Genomic DNA, 20,788 nt, shown 5'->3' with positions numbered 1-20,788 from the left:
CCCTGCCCACCGCCACTTCAGTTTCGCAACCACTCTCCTACGGATCTCCTCATTTTTGATTCGATCTCCGGGAGGGAAAGTCCGAGCATGGCCCTCTCCATTGCTCTCTGAGCGGCCATGAGCATCCTCATAAGGCCCAAAAGTCAATTAACTGTTGCTTAAAAACACGCTTTAAAAAAACCAAACTAAAAAGTAGAAAATAATTTTCAATAATTTTAACTACAAATAGATTGGAGGGTGATAGGACTACAAAATTAGTGTATGAGTGATTATTGAAGTGAAACTTGCGGAAACGGATGCAACGGAAAAAACGAAAGGTAAGAGACACACAAACAAAAGTGTGTAGGATGAAGCCGGCAAAGAATGAGACAGAAATATGCATACAATTTTATTTTTATGTATGACGCGATTAGGTGTTCATTAATATTTTCGTCATACGCACGACTTATAACTGCATAGACACCAGGAGAACATAAATATGGTAGCGGTGTTAGTAATGTCTTTCATAGCGGTTGAAATCATGTGTCATCCTAGCAGCATGTACCAGGACTTCATATGCAGTTTAGATGATGCATAATGCAGGTTTCACTTCTGACATGTGTACTTTGTACACACGCAATTTTTTTCAAGTGTTTCATGAACATATTCAAAAGTGATAGCGAAATAAGAATAGATACGGGCAGAATGTTAAATACAGTTTTCGTAACCGATTCCCTGACCTCTGATCGGTTCGTTACGTATAGAGAAGAGACTTTCTAATCTATTAGATACTGCCGAAGAAGTACAAATATCGAAAAATGATTCCATAAGACTCTTATTGAACTAATACCACGATCACGACCTTGGCAGTTAAAATTATAAATAACTAGCTGATGCCCGCGACTTCGTCCACGAGTATTTAAAAATAATGAGCAAGTTTGGAATTGAAGATTATCTCATGTCCTATTCCAGTTCCGATTCCCGTTTTCGCTCCCGTTTCCAACATATTATATGAATCTTATTTCGAGGAAGATTGCTATGGCAAACTAAACCTACCATTGGTGTAGTTATAGCTCATTGACGCGAATCAATAATTCACAAATCGCACCAACCAACCAAGTATTTTCCCGGGATAAAATGTAGCCTATGCCCTTTTCCAAGATCTAGTCTATCGCTGTACCAAATTTCAATAAAATCAGTTGAGTAGCTCCGGTGTAAAAGCGTGACAAACACACTTACATTCCCATTTATAATATTAGTAGGGATTACAAACAGGCTTGGTGAAAATATACGATGGACAAAATCAGACTTAGACAAAGATAAGAAGAAGAAAGTCACATGAAAAAGATTATTAGAAGACGCCGCAGAAGCAGTAAGGCAAAAGAGATGATCCTAAATAAGTGTTACTGCTTTAGCAATCATTCAAAATTTGGTTGATTTAGGTTTTCTCTGGTTCTTATTGTAGTATATAGCCTTAGATAATATATACGTCTAGATAGAGTCTCTATTAGACAACCGATAAAAACACGCCACGAATATTAGTTTAGTGTGCGTGACAAGCTACGTCTTACACACGCGATTTGTATGACACCTTGTGTTAGTGAGCGTGAATTGCTCAAAATAGACTTTAGTTCTAACGTCAATTTTTTTGACGTTTTCACAGCTGTCAAAGTCTATCTAGACGTATAAATGATCTATGTTATAAGCTTATCAGTATAATTTGCTAGCGATGCATTGGTCTTACGTCTACGTGAGTCATTGCACCGCGCAACCATACAAAATTGCAAACCTAGACCATTACATAACTATTTGATATCAAATCTACATTAAAATTCTAACCAGCTGAAATTCCTACACCACCGTGACTCAGACTTTTATGACCTATTGTACAATAAATTCTATTGCGTAAACAATAGAGTCAATTATCGACTGATAAGATAAAATACAGTTAGCAATATAATTGTAGAGTCAATGTAGATATTCTCATGGAATACTAACTCTTATTTCGTAAAGAACTGGGATTGTAATTGGTTGTTATGATTTGAATGTTAAGGATGACAATGGTATTGTGACGCCTTCATACGAATACGTTATTACAATGAGGTATATTTGATGAACGAATCACTTGAGATTATCTTAGAGCAATTATTTGCACGAGACTGAGTGACGTACGTATATGGTTGATATAATATTTGTTTGATGATAGTGAAATTTTATATAATGTTGCAAGATTTCCACGACGATCGGTCCTGCGCTGCCCTCAACGTATTCCAGCGATCCTGACCAGAGCGTCAGTCCGTCTTGTGGGGGGGGGGGTCTTCCAGTACGTGGTCGCTATTCGAGGACTTTACTGCTCCAACCGCCACCTGTCCGTCGAACAATGGGCCCTGCCTACTGCCACTTTTATTTCGCAATCATTTGGGCTATATCGGTGTGTATGATTCTCCTACGGATCTCCTCATTTCTGATTCGATCTCGCAGGGAAACTCGATCCAAAATTGCTACACAATTGTTATTCTAAACTTCTTGTATGGTAGTACAGAAGTCTTGGAGAAGATCCGATATTTTGAAACAAATTTGTTCAGCCGACAAGTACAAAAATATGACTTAGAAGTCACGCAACTACTTGGACTTAGTAAGCCGTGTCTACTTAACTATTTTGTGTTTAGTCTATCTTCTAATATATAAAATTCTCGTGTCAAGGTGTTTGTTACCAAACTCCTCCGGTACGGCTGAACTGATTTGTAGGAGATTTTGTGTGCATATCGGGTAGGTGTGAGCATCAGATAAGTCAGAGATTTTTTCATATCCCTAATGATAAGGATGACCCACCCTTAAATATATATTTTTTCTTTTTTTGACAGTTTTTTTTTATTTTTATTTTATTATGATTCAGTAAAAAAAAGTGAAAAATAGACACAACTTCAAATTTTCTCCCTTCTACGATCTACAACTATTTTTGTATCACGCTTTTTATGTTATTCTGTTAATAATTCACAAATCGCACCAACCAACCAAGAATTTTCCCGGGAAAAAATGTAGCCTATGCCCTTTCCCAGATCTAGTCTATCGCTGTACCAAATTTCAATAAAATCAGTTGAGTAGCTCCGGTGTAAAAGCGTGACAAACACACTTACATTCCCATTTATAATATTAGTAGGGATTACAAACAGGCTTGGTGAAAATATACGATGGACAAAATCAGACTTAGACAAAGATAAGAAGAAGAAAGTCACATGAAAAAGGTTATTAGAAGACGCCGCAGAAGCAGTAAGGCAAAAGAGATGATCCTAAATAAGTGTTACTGCTTTAGCAATCATTCAAAATTTGGTTGATTTAGGTTTTCTCTGGTTCTTATTGTAGTATATAGCCTTAGATAATATATACGTCTAGATAGAGTCTCTATTAGACAACCGATAAAAACACGCCACGAATATTAGTTTAGTGTGCGTGACAAGCTACGTCTTACACACGCGATCGGTCCTGCGCTGCCCTCAACGTATTCCAGCGATCCTGACCAGAGCGTCAGTCCGTCTTGTGGGGGGGGGTCTTCCAGTACGTGGTCGCTATTCGAGGACTTTACTGCTCCAACCGCCACCTGTCCGTCGAACAATGGGCCCTGCCTACTGCCACTTTTATTTCGCAATCATTTGGGCTATATCGGTGTGTATGATTCTCCTACGGATCTCCTCATTTCTGATTCGATCTCGCAGGGAAACTCGATCCAAAATTGCTACACAATTGTTATTCTAAACTTCTTGTATGGTAGTACAGAAGTCTTGGAGAAGATCCGATATTTTGAAACAAATTTGTTCAGCCGACAAGTACAAAAATATGACTTAGAAGTCACGCAACTACTTGGACTTAGTAAGCCGTGTCTACTTAACTATTTTGTGTTTAGTCTATCTTCTAATATATAAAATTCTCGTGTCAAGGTGTTTGTTACCAAACTCCTCCGGTACGGCTGAACCGATTTGTAGGAGATTTTGTGTGCATATCGGGTAGGTGTGAGAATCAGCCAACATTTACTCTTCTTTTTTTTCATATCCCTAATGATAAGGATGACCCACCCTTAAATATATATTTTTTATTTTTTTGACAGTTTTTTTTATTTTTATTTTATTATGATTCAGTAAAAAAAAGTGAAAAATAGACACAACTTCAAATTTTCTCCCTTCTACGATCTACAACTATTTTTGTATCACGCTTTTTATGTTATTCTGTTCCATCCACAGATCCTCTATAGGGTTGCAAGATGGCAATCGAATACAATAATTGTAGTACGATATATTAAGTAAGTCTGAGAATCGGTTGCATTTTTAGTTACTTTATATGGCAATACTACGTTTGCTGAGTCAGCTAGTATCTATATAAAAAAAATTGTAAAATCTTTTTTATTATTATTTAATGCCGCAGATGTTCCGCTCTGACAAAAAAGGCCACGTTAGTAAAAACTAATAATGCTATAATATAGACTGTTAACGCTATTACTGCTATATAACAAATTCTTACTGATTAGTTATTGAATATCATTTAGGATAATATTATATTGACATGAGCTGACTTAACCTACGATTTTTTAATGAAATAAGGGACGAGACGAGATGGAAGTTCAGCTAATGGTAATTGATACGCTCTGCCCATTACAATGCAGTACCGTTCAGTGATCTTGAAGAACCTCAAAAATTCTGAACGGCACTACAATTGCGTTCGTCACCTTGAGACATAAGACTCAATTGCCCCTAGTAATTTCACTAACTAGGCGCCCTTCAGACCAAATCACAATAATGCTTACACATTACTGCTGCACGTCAGAAATAGGCGCCGTTGTGGTACCCATAATCCAGCCGGCATCCTGTGCAAAGGAGCCTCTCACTAGTAGCTGTTTATTTTTCATTTTTTACACAAGAAGAGATGTTAATACGAATATCACAATACCGACAGTAAATACGAAGCTATAACAAATCTAGCTTCTAAATAAACCTCATCAAAACTAGAGTCGTTTCGGCCTAATACATTAAAACTTGACAATTCTAAACCTAAAACCTACTTTCCAATAACCTTCAGTCATAAAATTTGGCAATTAGCAAGGTCACTAGAACGAACTATCCATAAGTACTTATAATATATTTATTTTAAACTTTTTAAGGCGTTTATTTTCTTTAAATGTATTTTGTTTTAGTTTTAATAAGACATCCTCAAAATTACTTATTATTAAAAGATTTTTTTATATGTATAATGTGTTATATTTTTAATTAAAGTGGTTATATTACATGGCGAAACTAATGAAAATATTGGCAAATGATTGTTCGAAACAAAATTAAATATGGGTTGCACTGCGGGAGTGCAGAAGTGAAAATTGAACATCAACGTTTTTCCATTTTTGAATATTTTGGAAGGATTATATTGATAGGGAATAATTTCGCACGAATTGGCTTATATATCAGTATAAACATACTAGCATCTATGTGGTTAAATACAATATTCATTTATTGCGCTATCGTACACATAAATGACACTTTGTATTACATAAAATAATTAACACTTCAGAACTATTACAATTATTTTACATTTAAAAGTTTATCTCTTACAAAGATCAACTTTTATCAATAATTTCAACGACTACGATTAAGGAATACTCGCCCATCCCAAGACAATTGCTCAATGCCGCTAAAGAAGTTTTCAGTTCAAAAGACTTTACTATCACCGCTACCATATTTATGTTCTCCTGGTGTCTATGTAGTAATAGGTCATACGAATGACGTCAGACTATATTAAGGAATACTCGCGTCATACATAAGACAATCTCTTCTTCTACTATGATCGCCTGGTACCGACGCACTGATCACGCCACGTGCCCTGACTGAGTTTAACATAAACCCATCCCAAGATAAGGGTTCAACGCCGCTAAGGAATTTTAATTTCAAAAGTTTTGACTTGTTTATTTTTTTTATATTTGAAGGGTGAAACGGACACGACACTCACGTGATGGGACGTGGTGAGGCCACCGCCAATGGACATATGCAGCACCAGGGGTCAAGAGATGCATTGCCGGCACTTAGGGTATGCTATATAGAGTGAAAGTCCCTAAGTCGCATCGGTTCGGAAAGTGCGAATTTCTCAAGTTTTAAAATCTAAATCTAAAATATTATGAACACAATTTGATTCAATGCAATGGTTAGATTTCAACAAAGCCTGGGTTGCATAATATTAGCTGTTATAGTTAAGGTTTGAGTCAAATTTAACATTAAAAGTAACGCTGATTTTAAAATAGACTGCGGAATGTGTAGCAACATCGTATTACCAAGTATAGTTAAAGTTAAAAAGTGAAATATCAAGTCAATATCGAATATTTCTTTGAAACTCTTGACAGATCGCTATTTAGCTATATAACATTAACAATAGCTTTAACTGGTGAAGATTAACCGGTTAACAGTTAAAGTTATGACGTCAACAAAAATTGTCAAATGGTGCAACTCATTTTCTGCTTAACCAATACTTTAACATGTTTGTTATTGCTAAAGTTAGTTGGTGTAGCCCAACCTTAATCTACCAAGCAATGTAACGTGATACATAAATAAATCAATAGCATACTACCCGGTCATAATATAGCCTTCCTTAAGAGCCTTGATAGACATCATAAAACATAATTGCATACATTTTGTTGTCTGTGTTTCCTTCACGGCAAATAATAACGGTTATATTATTATAGAAAACAATTACATATATTTAACGACCCAGTTTTATATGATTTTAATGCATTATATTAATTCTATCGTCTGGGTCTTTATGAATATATATATATATATATATATATATATATATATATATAATTACTAGCTGACCCGAGAGACGTTGTTCTGTATAAAATAAAGAAAATACTGTTTTTTATAAATATGTATTATAAAATAAATGAAATTGTTTCACAGCAGAACTGTCAAACCGTGCGTCGATAAATTCGCTCAATAGAAAATTTATTATATCCATACAAAACAAATATTGGAAATAAAAATTATTATGGGCCCCGAATCGAAATAAAAATTATCGTATCTCTCAAGTTGGACTTAACTACACTTCATGAAGTAATCCCCATTAAAATCCGTTTCGTTAGCTTAGGAGTTCAGTGGAAATCAGGACACTGGATTTATATATATTAAGAAGATTTATGCATATTCATATACCGTACAGTACAGTGACTGTTAAAACTAACTCCAGAAAATGAGTCAAGTCCGTGTTTCAACGTCGAAGTAAGAGGTTCGTATCTTTTAACGTAACCTACGTACGAATTTATCTTAGTACCATATCTTTCAGAAGTTTGAAACTCCTAAAAAATACGTTTGAAACTAAATATATTTGTTGAGCTTTATGTTACGCAAACGAGATGTTGATTTTCGTACCTTCCCTTTAAGTAAGAAAATTAAAATATGCAAAAAATTACACCATAACCACGGACTAGTAAAAAATAAAGGTCTCCGCGCCGTGATATTAGCAAGTGAAGCACATTTATGCTAGTGTGTGTGCGGCTACGGGGTATACCAGTTACAATATTTTTTCTCCTTCAAATAATCATATTATATCCATAAATACTTTTATATTATTGTTTTTACACTTTTTCACAACGCACGACGGCATTTTTAAAATATTCTATTGCGAATTAAAACTGATCTGTCACAGACTATGGCAAGTCTCATAATGGCGGCCGATCGGCTTGTATTAGTATGTGGCTACTTAATTACACGTTTACCGGCTTGTTTTGGTGCCTCACTGTTATGTTAGGTGACACGGAGTTCTTATTTTTTTACTCGTCCGTGGCCATAACTTATGTTCTATCTATCTAACAAAGCCCTTAAAACGTATGTAAGGAATTTAACACATTGACATGGTTGGGTACTGAGAATTTTCGCAACTACCTTCATTCTCATAATTTGTTTTGGAGTTAGAGAACCGATGAAAACAGGCCAGGTGTACTAATTTAGTGTGCGTGACAAGCTACACCTTACACTCGCGTTTGTTTGATTGCTTGATTTCACTTTGTATTAGTATGCGTGCACTATTCAAAATAGAGGCTAACTGTCAATCTCAATTCTTTTTCGACGTTTTCACAGCTGTCACAGTCTATCTAGACGTATAAATGATCTAAGATTATTAAATTACAAGAACAGAGAAAAAGGAAATAATTAACGTAGAAACTGATTGAACTTTTACAAATTTCGTAATAAACAAAAAAAACGTTTTCAATTTTGATATGAAATTTTGTTACGACGCATTTGCTTAGGTGAAGTGAAGTGCACCCCATACCAGCTTATAAATCAGAAATATAAATCTTAATCTGGTGTAGGACATAACTTGCATGGACACTCTGGCTCCTTCTCATGTCCAAGTCACGTCAGTTGGTGGCTGCTGCTTCGACTGCCGAAGCAAGCGTCGCAAATATGTTGGTCTCAATAAGTTTTTCATCTTTGTGCCGTTTGGTGTCGAGACACTTGACCCGTGGGGTCCAGAGGCGCGGAGAATGTACAAAGTATATTCTTCTCGCCTCAATAGGGTTACTGGCAACCCAAGCGCTGGCAGCTATTTCGGTCAACGGATCAGCCTAGCTATCCAACGTGGAATTCTTGATACGCTTCCCCGTAATGATAGATTAAATTTAAAGTAATTATAGTATTGTAAATATAGATATAAGATTTTTTTATTTGAATAAATATAAAATACAATCTTAACAAATTTGTTTTTGCCATTATTATTACAGTTACCTCATGATAACGAGAACTTAATGTAATACGTAGTTCTAGTAATGTGTTCGTCGGTAAGTTACCCAGATACGACTAAACCTTGATCGCTTTCCGGAAACCCATTGTTCTTTACTCCAAGCTAATACGCTCAGCTAACTTCGAAGGATTCAGTATTCCTTGAATTTTGGAGTTTATTATAACAATTGGGCTTTTTGTGTTTTCTCAATTCTGCCAATGGTAATTTATGTATTAAAAAACCCAATAACTCTGAGCGGCACTGCAATTGCGCTCGTTACCTTGAAACATAAGATGTTAAGTCTCATTTGCCTAGTAATTTAACTAGCTACGGTGCCTTCGACTGCCGACGACAGCAAATGCTTAAACTATTTATACATCTATATAGACTTTGATAGCTGTGAAAACGGCGAAAAACATCACGCACGATTAGTGTCACGCACACTAATCTAATATTCCAGGCCTGTTTTTATCGGATGTCTAACAGCAAGAGGCTCCATCTAGACTTATAAATTTTATAAGATATGTCGCAAATATGTTGAATTCTGAGTCCTAGTGGCGTCCGAGCGTGGTGTAGAGACGAGTAGAAAATATTATCTACGCCCTTCTGGAAACCCTGGCAGCTATTTCGGTCAACGGATCAGCCTAGCTATCCAAAGCGGAAATGCTGCCAGTAGGTATTCTTGGTACACTTCAGTAACGATAGTTTTTATTTAATAATATAATCATGGTATTGTAAAGTTATAAGATTTCGTTGGTCTGAATAAATTTGAATTATATATTATCAGTGACATATATATAAGCTAGTAATGACCCGGTCGTCACTCCCGTGTCTCCTGCCATTGTTGGTACGTTCTAGTGAACAAACCTCATTTTCAATCAAACTCTATGGGACGTTTGAGCCAAGCTAGAATAGCTTTTGATCCTGACTCCCTAGAAACCAAAACTCATTACACCTAGAAAACCAAAAACGATTTTAAGCTTTAGATATCATTGTCTTAAGTCTGGGGACCGAGCTAATGGCCTTGAATGGCAACGGCATGGAAACGAGCGGAGCTAGGTTACCACTCACGCACAAGAACGTCAAAGTTTTGATTCAGAATTAGATGCATTTTTAATTTATTACAAACATAATACAATTTTCTTTGCAAAACCAACAAAAAATTTTCATGAATGAATAATAAATGAATTTTCGTCTCATACGTAGGTCACACTCAAAGTTTTGCGTAACTTTAAAAAACAACATGTTAGAACCAAAATATTATGTTTATTGCTTTTCAAAATACTCTCCTTTACATTTTAAACATTTTTTCATGTGATCGAACCATTTTTTAAAACAGGAGGATCACAGATCTGAAGGCATGTTTTCTACGTGCTGATTGAACGCTGTCACTGCTGCTTCGGAATTGGTAAAAGTGAAACCTCTCATCAAATCTTTGATTTTGGGGAAAATACAGAAATCGCAGGGTGATAGCTCGGGGCTATGTGCAGGATGGGTGAGTAGTTATACTTTTTTGGAAGCTAAAAATGACTTAATTTTGTTGGCCGTGTGTGAAGAAACGTTGTCATGATGTAGTAGAATGCGGCTTTTTGGTCGTCTTTCGCGAACTTTTTTTTTAAATCTCTGCGTAAACAAATGGTAGAATTCCACTCGGCATAAACACTCTTTTGATATTTAAGTGGAATTGTGCAGACATGGACAGTGCAGAACATCCATTCACAAGATTGCTGTTTTTTTTCGGGTTCAAAATAATAAATCCACGTTTCGCACATTGTGAAAATGTCATAATCAGCATTAGAATGTCCGTGATGGTCACAGATGCTAATCTGTGAGCACCATTCCACGCGACCCCGCTTCTGCTCCGCTGTCAGTTAATGAGGGATCCAACGACAATAAAGTTTCCGAGTTTAGCTCATACCAATCCCCAATAGTCCTCGAATTGGCACCGTTAACAGTAGCCACATTATTTTCGTTGACGGCAGTTGAAGGCCGCCCTTCACGAAATTCGTCTTGTAAAGAAACCCGACCTTTCTCAAATTCAGCAAACCATCGCTGCACGGTGCTCAAGGACAGTACTTCTCTCCGAAAAGCATTTTGAAGACGAGCGACCCAGTCTTGAGGAGAAAGAGAACTTCTAAAATCACAGAAAATCATCGCTCTAACATCTTTTCGACTTAATTCCATTTTCGTTGCGTACGTAGAACTTTGATGTGTGAAAAAAAACAATTGATAAATTATTTCCAGCCTTTTTTTTTTATAACTAAGAAGGTTGCAACGTTTCAAAAAATATAACATTTGAAATTCAAATAGTTTCGATTAGCTAGAAGTGCAAAACTTTTAGTGTGCCCTATGTATTGTGTATATATAATTATTTTTGGTTCACATATAAGCTTTATATAAACCGCCAAGAAATGGTTTCAATTATGCGCTATTTTGGCGATTTCTGTGGATGTCGCTTAAACACAACATTTTTTGTAATTCTGTATCCTACTCGTAAATTCGCCAACGTATGTCGCCACGGTCGAAATAATCCAAATTCTTTCAGTAAGGCCATAATTCTCACTCTGTTTACTGCGATCGTTTCCAGGTTTATGTAATAACCCGCCAACATCCACTAATCACACATCTAATCAAGAAATCGTTACTCGCAGAATAAGATACCGTAACATGTTCTTGATAAAATACAAATTCCTTCACGCTTGTCTCTGAAACGATTGTCGCTATCTTGCGTTGTCATCAGAAAACGATCACCTGGATCTAATATTAACAAAATGAGACCTTAAGGTTCTCTAAATAGCATTGATATTCGCTCGCCAATTGTATAACCTATTTCAGCGGTTTAGCTACAATCCGAAAACAACCTTATATTGCATATTATAAAGACGATTTGTAATAACCTCTATCTCAAAGCTTTTACTCAAAAGTATACTCTACGAGCTTACAATAAGATTTATAATTAATGATATGCAAGTTTGATGACCAGTTACATACGGAACCAGTTTCATTAATCCGAGCAGTGAAACGGTCTAACATTCATATGTAAGTTCAACAGAAGTAAATGAATTCTCAACGTGTCCTCTGGATACAAGACCCTCGAACTTAACTACTCTATATTCAGGAATAGGCTTCGACATGAACCCTCAACGGTGAGCGAAATTTATGCGCAGACCTTGCGCAGTCGTATCATTATTAATTAAATTCTTTCATCGTTTACGTTTTATACAATAGACTAAGTATATCCTAGCGTTTAGATAACCTGACAGCTCGCTAATGCATGTCCAATTTTGATATGTCAATAAAGCTGGGGCAATACTGTCACGATAATGCGAAAATTTGCGTTGTCGCGACACGTCTGGACTAAGAATTCGTCCTATCGCGAATTATCTTCGCGAATTCGAATGCCCTTCGCACCGCTGTCGGTAAATTGCCGCACATCAAAGGGTTATGTCGCAACAAAGTTCGTGCGGTTGGCTACACTTCCGCGAAATGAATTATCGCGACGTTCTAGACTATAGCGATGTAGTGAAGTTTTTTTTAATGTGGCCAAGCACTTTCTCATGGATTGAACACGAACTTTTATCGTACAACGCGAACACGAACCTTCGCCTTCAAGTCTGGCCGTAGCATAAATGAATGTCATGAACGTAATTAAGTCAAAAAAGGATGCCGGGAGAGTTTCTCGCGCCGCTTCTTCTCTCTCAGATAGCCGAAGTATATTAGAAATGACATCAAAAAGAATTCTATGGATTTTTTACCATCTGGTGACCCAAATGTATGTAATTTGTCTGTGGTAAGATGTTGGTGCATGTACGCTCATTGTCCAAGGTAAAGTCCTATTTCAATCGATTCATCCGTTTCGAAGTATTAATTATCAATGTGTCAGATATGGTGGTAATAATATCCTTAAATTTTGTGTTAGCATTGTCTTCATAAGTTTCTCTCTTTACTATTTGAATGAGAACAGGAAGTTACTCCGTGAAGCTGATAACTTGTAAACAAACAGAAAACAATTAGACGACTCCTGTGAACTTTTTGTAACTCAATCATTGCTATACGTACGGGAAAGAGATGTATTGGTTCAAATTATGTTATGAAGAAGTTCAGAGACTTTGATGAAAATACACAAATTGAAATACCAATAAATAGTCTCTACGGGATATATGTGATAAAAAGAAGTCGGTTACAAACATACAAACATACAGGTAAAGCTAATATAAAGCGTATAAAAAAATTACCACGACTGTATACTCTAAGTAAAATGACATAAGAAATAAACATTAACAGAATATTGCATGTACTAAACTTTTCTGATGCCAGGTCTCGAAGGATGCGAATTTGGTGTTCCTTAACTTTTATTTTAGGCGTATATTAAATCCAGAAAGTAAGGAAATCCTAAAAGGAGAATTTCGCCTCCACCTAAAGAAAATCGTCTTAGATAGCTGTGATCTACCTACTCTCTGGACATATAATAGAAAAATTAAAACTAAACTTGTCTCATACCAGAAAGTATTGGAAAGGAGCGTACTAAAAATAAAAAGAATACAAAAAGTAAAAAGTGAAGGGATACGACGAAAAACAAAGGTTGTGGATGCTTACATTACGCTCTGAAACAGAGGTGGAAGTGGGCTGGACATATAGCAAGATGAATAGATGGACCTCAGAGGCAACTATGTGTGAAGGGCCAATAGGAAAAAGGAGAAAAGGACGTCCTAGGAAAAGGTGGATGGGTAAAGTGGGATAGGTGGAAACTTGTGGAAAAAGATAGCAATGGACAGAGAGGCATGGAAGAAGCTGGAGGAGTTCCAATCAACAATGATGAAGACAGTACATAACAACAGTTATTAATACATGATAATCCAGCGGATTAAGATCGGGACTAGACGACGGCCAGTCTTTAGCTCTGATGAAGTCCGAAACGTTCGTTTCCAACCAAGACTGCGTAGACCGAGCTTTAGGACCCAGCACCGAGTCTTGCTGGAAGGACAATTCTGGGTTATTGAACATGGTGTTGTTAAGTGGCTTCACAAGCTTCTCAAAAATGGTACTTTGATACACTTGTGGCGATGCTTTAATACATTTTTCACAAAAGCATGACTCAGGCACTCCTTCATAGGTAAATACCCCACCAAACCATCACTGAAGTCGGATAATGCCCATGTTGCACTCAGTCGATCTATTGGGAAGCTTCTCAGAGCTTTGATCATAAATTCGGTTTTTTTGTTTGTTAAAATGTTGCTCAATTGTAAAAAAAATCTCATCCGTAAACAAAAAATTTCCGTGACCTCCCTTTGCGTACCGCTTTAGTACCTAGTTGTTTCCATTTATATTCTTTTCTTTTTTTAAATTATAAGTTAATACATGACCACTACGTCTCTTATATTCTATTATAGGCTGCGAGTCCTAAGTCATCTTTTATATAGATAAAGTCTACGTAGAAAATAACGTATGGAATAATAAGTCGTACATATGTATAGATATTATAACTTTAACAAATAAACAGATTGTTACAGTTTGCAATTAGGAACATAGCGGTACGTAACAGTAACACGAAAATTATATGTAATACTAGAGCGTCATAACAACGTCAATTGTATACAGTTATGTGGAAAATTGCAAACAATACCGCACTGTTGTACCGACAGTACACTCTTGACAAATTTATACCATTACTCGTACATGCCTGCGACTTGGTCCGCGAAGATAAAGGCTTTTTAAAAATAATAAGCAAGTTTTGAATTGAAGATTATCTCATGTCCTATTCCAATTCCGGTTCCCGTTTTCGCTACCGTTCCCAACATATTATATTAATATTATTTAGAGGAAGAGTGCTATGGCAAACTAAACCTACTATTGGTATAGTAATTATAGCTCATCGACGTGAATTTTAGTTTTTCACATATCTCGCGGGAACCATCGATATTTTAACTTATTTTTAACCATCGGGATAAAATGTAGCCTGTGTCCTGTCCCAAGCTCTAGTCTATCGCTGTACCAAATAAGATCAAAATCGGTTCAATAGTCTGGAGAGAAGAAGGTCTGGGTTAAAACTTAGTATCTCGTAGCACGAATTATGAGGAAAAAAATATTGTTATAGATAGAGCTTTAGTCCACGATTATATTACTACTCTTATAACAAAGTAATTCAGTTCCGTTCCAGAGAAAAAAGCATTATGACCTAACCTCAAATTATGACATTTTTAAGGATTGGGGTATTTTTATGGGGAGGAAAGAAAGGAAAACGCTTACAATTTATTTCTGGCACTCGCCGGCCGCTGCCGCGGCCCGCTACGCTGGGCTCGTGCGTTGTTTTAACTGTTCTAACATAATCTAACCTAACCAATTTTTATAAATTATAGTTTAATTGACAGTCATTAGCATGTTTTTACAGCGCTCATCTACAGTTTTAGTTACGTGATTTACCCATTTTAGGTTAGATTTTTTTTTCGTTAATTTCTTTAAAACGGTGCATTACCTTGTAGTAAGAGTGGTATTATTATAATGGTGGACTAAAGCTCTATCAACTACAATATTTTTACCTCCTAATTCGTGCTTCGGTTACGGGATATTAAGTCCAACGCAACATCTGTAACGGAGATACAGCGGACAGAAAATTAAAGCTAATCTATTATTAGTGTAACCGATTTTTATTGAGATTTCGTAAACAATCAGCCACGCTTGGCATTAGTTCCTTAGTATTGGCTGGCACTGGCTAACGGGCTATCAGGTCGTCCATACTGTGTCTATAAGCAATATATATTAACTCTATGGCTGTTAAAGTGGACGTCACGGCTATCGATCGCGATGAATTGTCTTTTAAAATAATAATGACCTTTTGAATTGGGTTTAATGAATAAGTTAATTTAGAAACATGTTGGCCGATTGTAATTTGAAGATAAATAATTAGGAAGCAATTAGAAGAAGGAAAAAAAAGTGTTCGCCCCACAGAAGTGATAACTTTATAATCAAAGTTGAACTATGCAATGTTGAAATTGTTTAACTTGAGAAAAGCTTACGTTATTACTTAAATTTTATGTATATTAATATGATACTGCCAGGAAAGGTAATTTATTAATAAAACCTTTTATTGATTATAAAATATATTTTATTCTTAATAACAATTCTTGAGTACATTAGAATTTTGTGTATGTACATTTTTAGTATCATTATTTAATCCTATAGAAGTGACAATTGGTTAGAGTGAGAAAGGAGGAGTCTGCCTACCGCTGCCATACGGCACGTATACACGTGAGAGAAATGGAAGCCAGTCAGACTGGCGCCGTAACGCGTTACGTTACGAAGCGGTTTACACTCCCTTAAGAAGTTATCACTTCAACAGCGCGCGGTCGTGAACATGTCTCCATGGAGAAACCTCAATCAACAATGTTAAATATAATTTATTCATCTAGGTCAAAATGACTCTTATGAATGCCAAAGATACCTTATAAATTATATCGTTTACCGCCACATTGGAGCACTTGAACTTTTAATGAATAAACATGTGGCAAGACACTAATTATTACTGTATTTAAGAAATTCAAAAGGAACGCTTATCAAGTAGAAATAGGGCAAGGGTAGCCAGACGAACTGGCGCCGTAACGCGTAACGTTACGATGCAGTTTACTCTCCCATCAGAAGTTACCACTTCAAAAACAATTATGTATCCAGAAACAACAGCTAGACCCACAACGACATTCATAGCAGGATTTTTCAGAAATAAAACAAAGCGGTTAATCTTAAGCGGAAGAACCGCCAACATTCTGTAAAAATTTGTACAGTTATTGTTTTTAAATTTCGAGTCACGTTCTTTTGTCCGCGATGAATTCCTAAACTCCTGTAACGATTTTAATCAAACTTTGCACACTGGCTTTGTGCAGTTTGGTCCAACTTGAGATATAGGGTAGTTTTTATCTCAATTCCTGACTACTGATTTTTTGCAAATAATACACATACAAACTGCTCTTTACGCTGCTGGCAGCGCTCTTCTACAATACAGCGGATATCCCTTGTCATTGTGGACAGTCTCTTTAATAGTATTTCCCTGTGAACTTTAATCTCCTATTTCAACCCCGCGTAGGTCAAAGTTTCAAAGATGCTCGAACAAATACTTATAAATTACTTCTTAACAAATGCCTATATACAAAGTTTTATGGTGTCATCTTCGATAATAATGAACTTCCATCCCTTTCTCAATCCCTCCATTTATTTTTTCGCAATAAAAAGTAGCCTATCTCCTTTTGCTCTAGTCTATCTCTGTACAAAATTTCATCAAAATCGGTTCTGTGGTTCAGGCGTGAAAGCGTAACAAACAAACATACACTCACGTTTATAGTATTAGTAGGGATGTTATGAAGGTAATAAGATATTATTTTATTAAAGTATATCACATTGAAAAAAATATGATTTTTAACATACATTACAACAAAAAATAACGTTATTTATTTTCGTGTGCTTTACACTTTTAATAATTGTTCGCATTAATGGTAAGTCCAAAAACAACACACATTTTAATTATTTTTTAAATAATATTAGCTAAATTAGGAAGTTATACAATATATATATTAATTATTAAGGCAAAGGCTGGTGACATATTATTACTATGTTGTAGAGCAAATTCCAATTGGAAATAATCCAATAAGGAACTGCCACGTCATCTGATGAAGACGAGTATTTACACAATCGTATTGGCCAATATTTCTTCACAGACAATAAGGCAAAATGACCCTTATATTTTATCTTCTGGGAATTCCATTAGCGCGCAATAAATGATGATTTGTTTTGTTATTTACCGCAAGAAAGCCACAAATTTAAATTATAAAATTCAACATATCGGAAAGAGTTGAATCTATCATAGTTAAACAACACTTTCTGTAGTTTAATATAACTGTTTAATATACTATTCTACGTTTTGTTATTGATTGTTTAGATAGTTAATGTTATAATCTATTTTAAAGATAATTTTGGAATGTTCAGCAAGTGTTTGAGCAAGATTGTGGTAAGTAAAGGCATCGTACCCGAAGAGGCTCCTCAAAAGCCTGCGAGTTCAGTCACCCCGTGCGCCTCACTACACTAACATACACACAAACACAGCACTGGTGACACACTAACAGCTGTAAAACTGAACACGGAACAATCGTTAGCACTGGGACACGGTTAATTGTTTCCTAATATTATTGTAAACTGTTGAAAACACACCGGTAAGCGGTAACTGCGTTGACTCGTCGAACGGTTTTTCGTCTCTGTCTTGCTGGTGCGCTGGGTTGCCAGCTTCAACAATTTATTTTACCTAGAACCTTTAATTTTTTTTGCTATCAATATATAATACCAGTGGGAGGCTCCTTTTCACAAGACGCCGGCTAGGTACCTATATACCACAACGGCGCCTATTTCTGCCGTGAAGCAGTAATGGGTAAGCATTATTGTGTTTCGGTCTGAAGGGCGCTGAAGACTTGACGCTCAGAATTTTTGAGTCTTTTGTCTCAAGGTGACGAGCGCAATTGGAGTGCTGCTCAGAATTTTTGGGCTGTCAATAATCCTGAGCGGTACTGCAGTTTAATGGACAGGGCGTATCAATTACCAATACGTCCTGCTCGTCTCGTCCCTTATTTTCATACAAAAAATATGTATGTAGGTATGTGTACATATTATGTTCTTTTTTTAATAAATTATATAATACTTTTATTAGTAATGATGTACTACGTTAGAAGCTTTCCAACCGAGGATTCCACAACATTTACGAATATTATTGAAAGGAAAACTTCTTTAGCATCGTTGTGATTTGACAGTCGATGAAACGAAAAAGCGCGACAGTAAAAAGACACAGACACATAAATTCGTAGAATTTATCGTGGGAGAAAAGGAGCCTTCATGTAGCGTGATAATCATCATCAGCCGGAACACGTCCACTGATCGATAAAAGCCTCTCCCAAAGACCTCCACGACGATTGATCCTGCGCTACCCTCATCCAACGTATTCCGGCGATCTTGACCAGATCGTCGGTCGCCAGTCGAGGACTTGCTGCCCCACCGGCCATCTGTCTCTCGAACTTTGTCCCCTGTCAACTGCCCCTTTTTTCCTTTAATGAAAAATAAGAGACGAGACAAGCAGGACGTTCAGCAGATGTTAATTGATACGCCCTGCCCGTTACAATGCAGTGCCGCTCAGGATTCTTGAAAAGCCCTTGAAAATTCTGAGCGGCACTACAACTGCGCTCGCCATCTGGAGACATATATTGTCAAGTCTCATTTGCTCAGTAATTTCACAAGCTACGGCGCCCTTCAGACCGAAACATACACTAATGCTTACTCATTACTGCTTCACGGCAGAAAGCCGTGTTGTTTCATTAAGTTTCGCAATCATTTGGGCTACATCAATGACATGACAGACACTAGTCTGTCATATTTTGGGGGGATTTTTGCCACAATCGGCCACGCATGGCGGGCGGGTTGGTGAACGCAGTAAAAAGTGTGTTCTTAACGAAAGATTCGGCTGCCCATCCTCCGTTGCTTGTATCCTTTCCAATAAAAAAAGAATCATCGAAATCGGTAGACGCGATATTGAGTAATTCGTAAATTCGTTCATAAATTAATCATCCATTTTGCTATACGTATGCATAGAAAATTTGAGAATTTAAGGTTTTCTCATGGATACCATTGTCAGATCTGGACCAAATTACAACTGGACAACACAGGAAGCACCATGCTTCAAATAAAAAAAGAATTATCAAAATCGGTTCACCCAGTCGAAAGTTTTGAGGTAAGAAACATAAAAACAACATACCAACGAATTGAGAACCTTCTCATTTTTTGAAGTCGGTTCAAAAGTAACAATACTTTTATTGTTAACTTTGAGGGTATTCGTAAATTCTTTAATTTGTAATGTTCTTCATATGTCTTAGCACCTAAATGCTTATGCTTTTTTGTTTTTTTTTTTACATAAGTAATTAATATTTGTATGCAGTTTTAAGGTGTTTTCTTTTTATTTTATAACAATTATTATAGTTTACATTTGAATAATACTAGTATTCCGACGACCTTTTGTACACGGAAAAACTCGATTGAGTTTATGTATGTGGAAGAGTTTTGATATTTATATGTAATTTGTGTATAAAAAATAATTAAAGTTATGTTATGTAAGTACATTTATGAAAATATAATAAACGTTCACAAAAATCGTCACCTTTTTGCTCTTAATAGTGATTTTCATTATTATAACTCTAGAATTAAGGGATTGCTTGTAACTAATTCTAGTAGGCTTCATAAGATACATAATAGCTTTAAGGGTAAATGTATACACTTCTATAATAAAGTCCCAGCCACTAATTATAAATTTAAATGTTTTATAAAAAAAAGGCTCTGTCGTAAATCCTATTACTCCTCAGCTGAATATTATAGAAGTGATCGGACAGCCTGGGACTAGATTATGATTATTTTATAGCGATAGAACTGACTGTACAATATTGTATATTTTTATTGAAAAGAGCGCAAAAAAAAAGAATGCTGGGAAAGTTTCTTGCGCCGCTTCTTCCCTCTCAGAGCGCCATTTGTTTCCGAAGCGGTAGTAGTATCTAGTATATTAGAAATGACATCAAAAAGAATTCTAAAGGAATCAAGTTTGAGAAAATAACATGCCTTTTATAAAAATATCGTGGTACTGTTGAGTACAACTACTACGAAAGCTATGTAAGTATAAATAAATAAACAAAATCTCTGAATCCGTTAATTTCCACCGATATCAGTTGTGGCATCTAACAAAGCTATTATATATTCATATATTCCCGAACATTCGATACATGCTTCAGGGCCAATTATGATCTGAAAGTAAACATCGTTAAATTTATGTAACCTTGTTGTTTAAAAAGAACATTAACGATTCGCACCCATTTTTAACAGATTCAGCGAAACCTATATATACCTTAAGGTAAAACAGAAAAGTCCGAAATTCATTTACCTAATTAACTTATAACCAACAGATTAAAAACAAAACCTAGAATTTTAATGTATAAATAACAGTAAACAAGGTAATTTCAAACACATGGCAACACAAAATGTAACCTCGAAGGCT

The 20,788-nt window shown here is 36.0% G+C and overlaps 1 protein-coding gene across 3 annotated transcripts in view; it reads right to left on the bottom strand.

Moving 5' to 3' along the window:
• The window catches only part of LOC126964488 (protein PALS1), a 176,482-nt gene that overhangs the window by 136,069 nt on the left and 19,625 nt on the right, over positions 1 to 20,788 (bottom strand). The window contains exon 1 of one of the 3 annotated variants that reach the window (XM_050807637.1): positions 17,739 to 17,975. The exons of the other annotated variants lie outside the window; for them this stretch is intronic. The gene's annotated coding sequence lies outside the window, so the exon portion shown is untranslated. Of the gene's footprint in view, positions 1 to 17,738; positions 17,976 to 20,788 lie in introns of those variants that run through there. 3 annotated transcript variants of the gene reach the window in all.

This window comes from Leptidea sinapis, chromosome 5 (assembly GCF_905404315.1).
Source record: "Leptidea sinapis chromosome 5, ilLepSina1.1, whole genome shotgun sequence".
Taxonomy (NCBI): domain Eukaryota; kingdom Metazoa; phylum Arthropoda; class Insecta; order Lepidoptera; family Pieridae; genus Leptidea; species Leptidea sinapis.
Note: the sequence above shows the minus strand (reverse complement) of the source record. Positions and strands in the feature narration are given on the sequence as shown.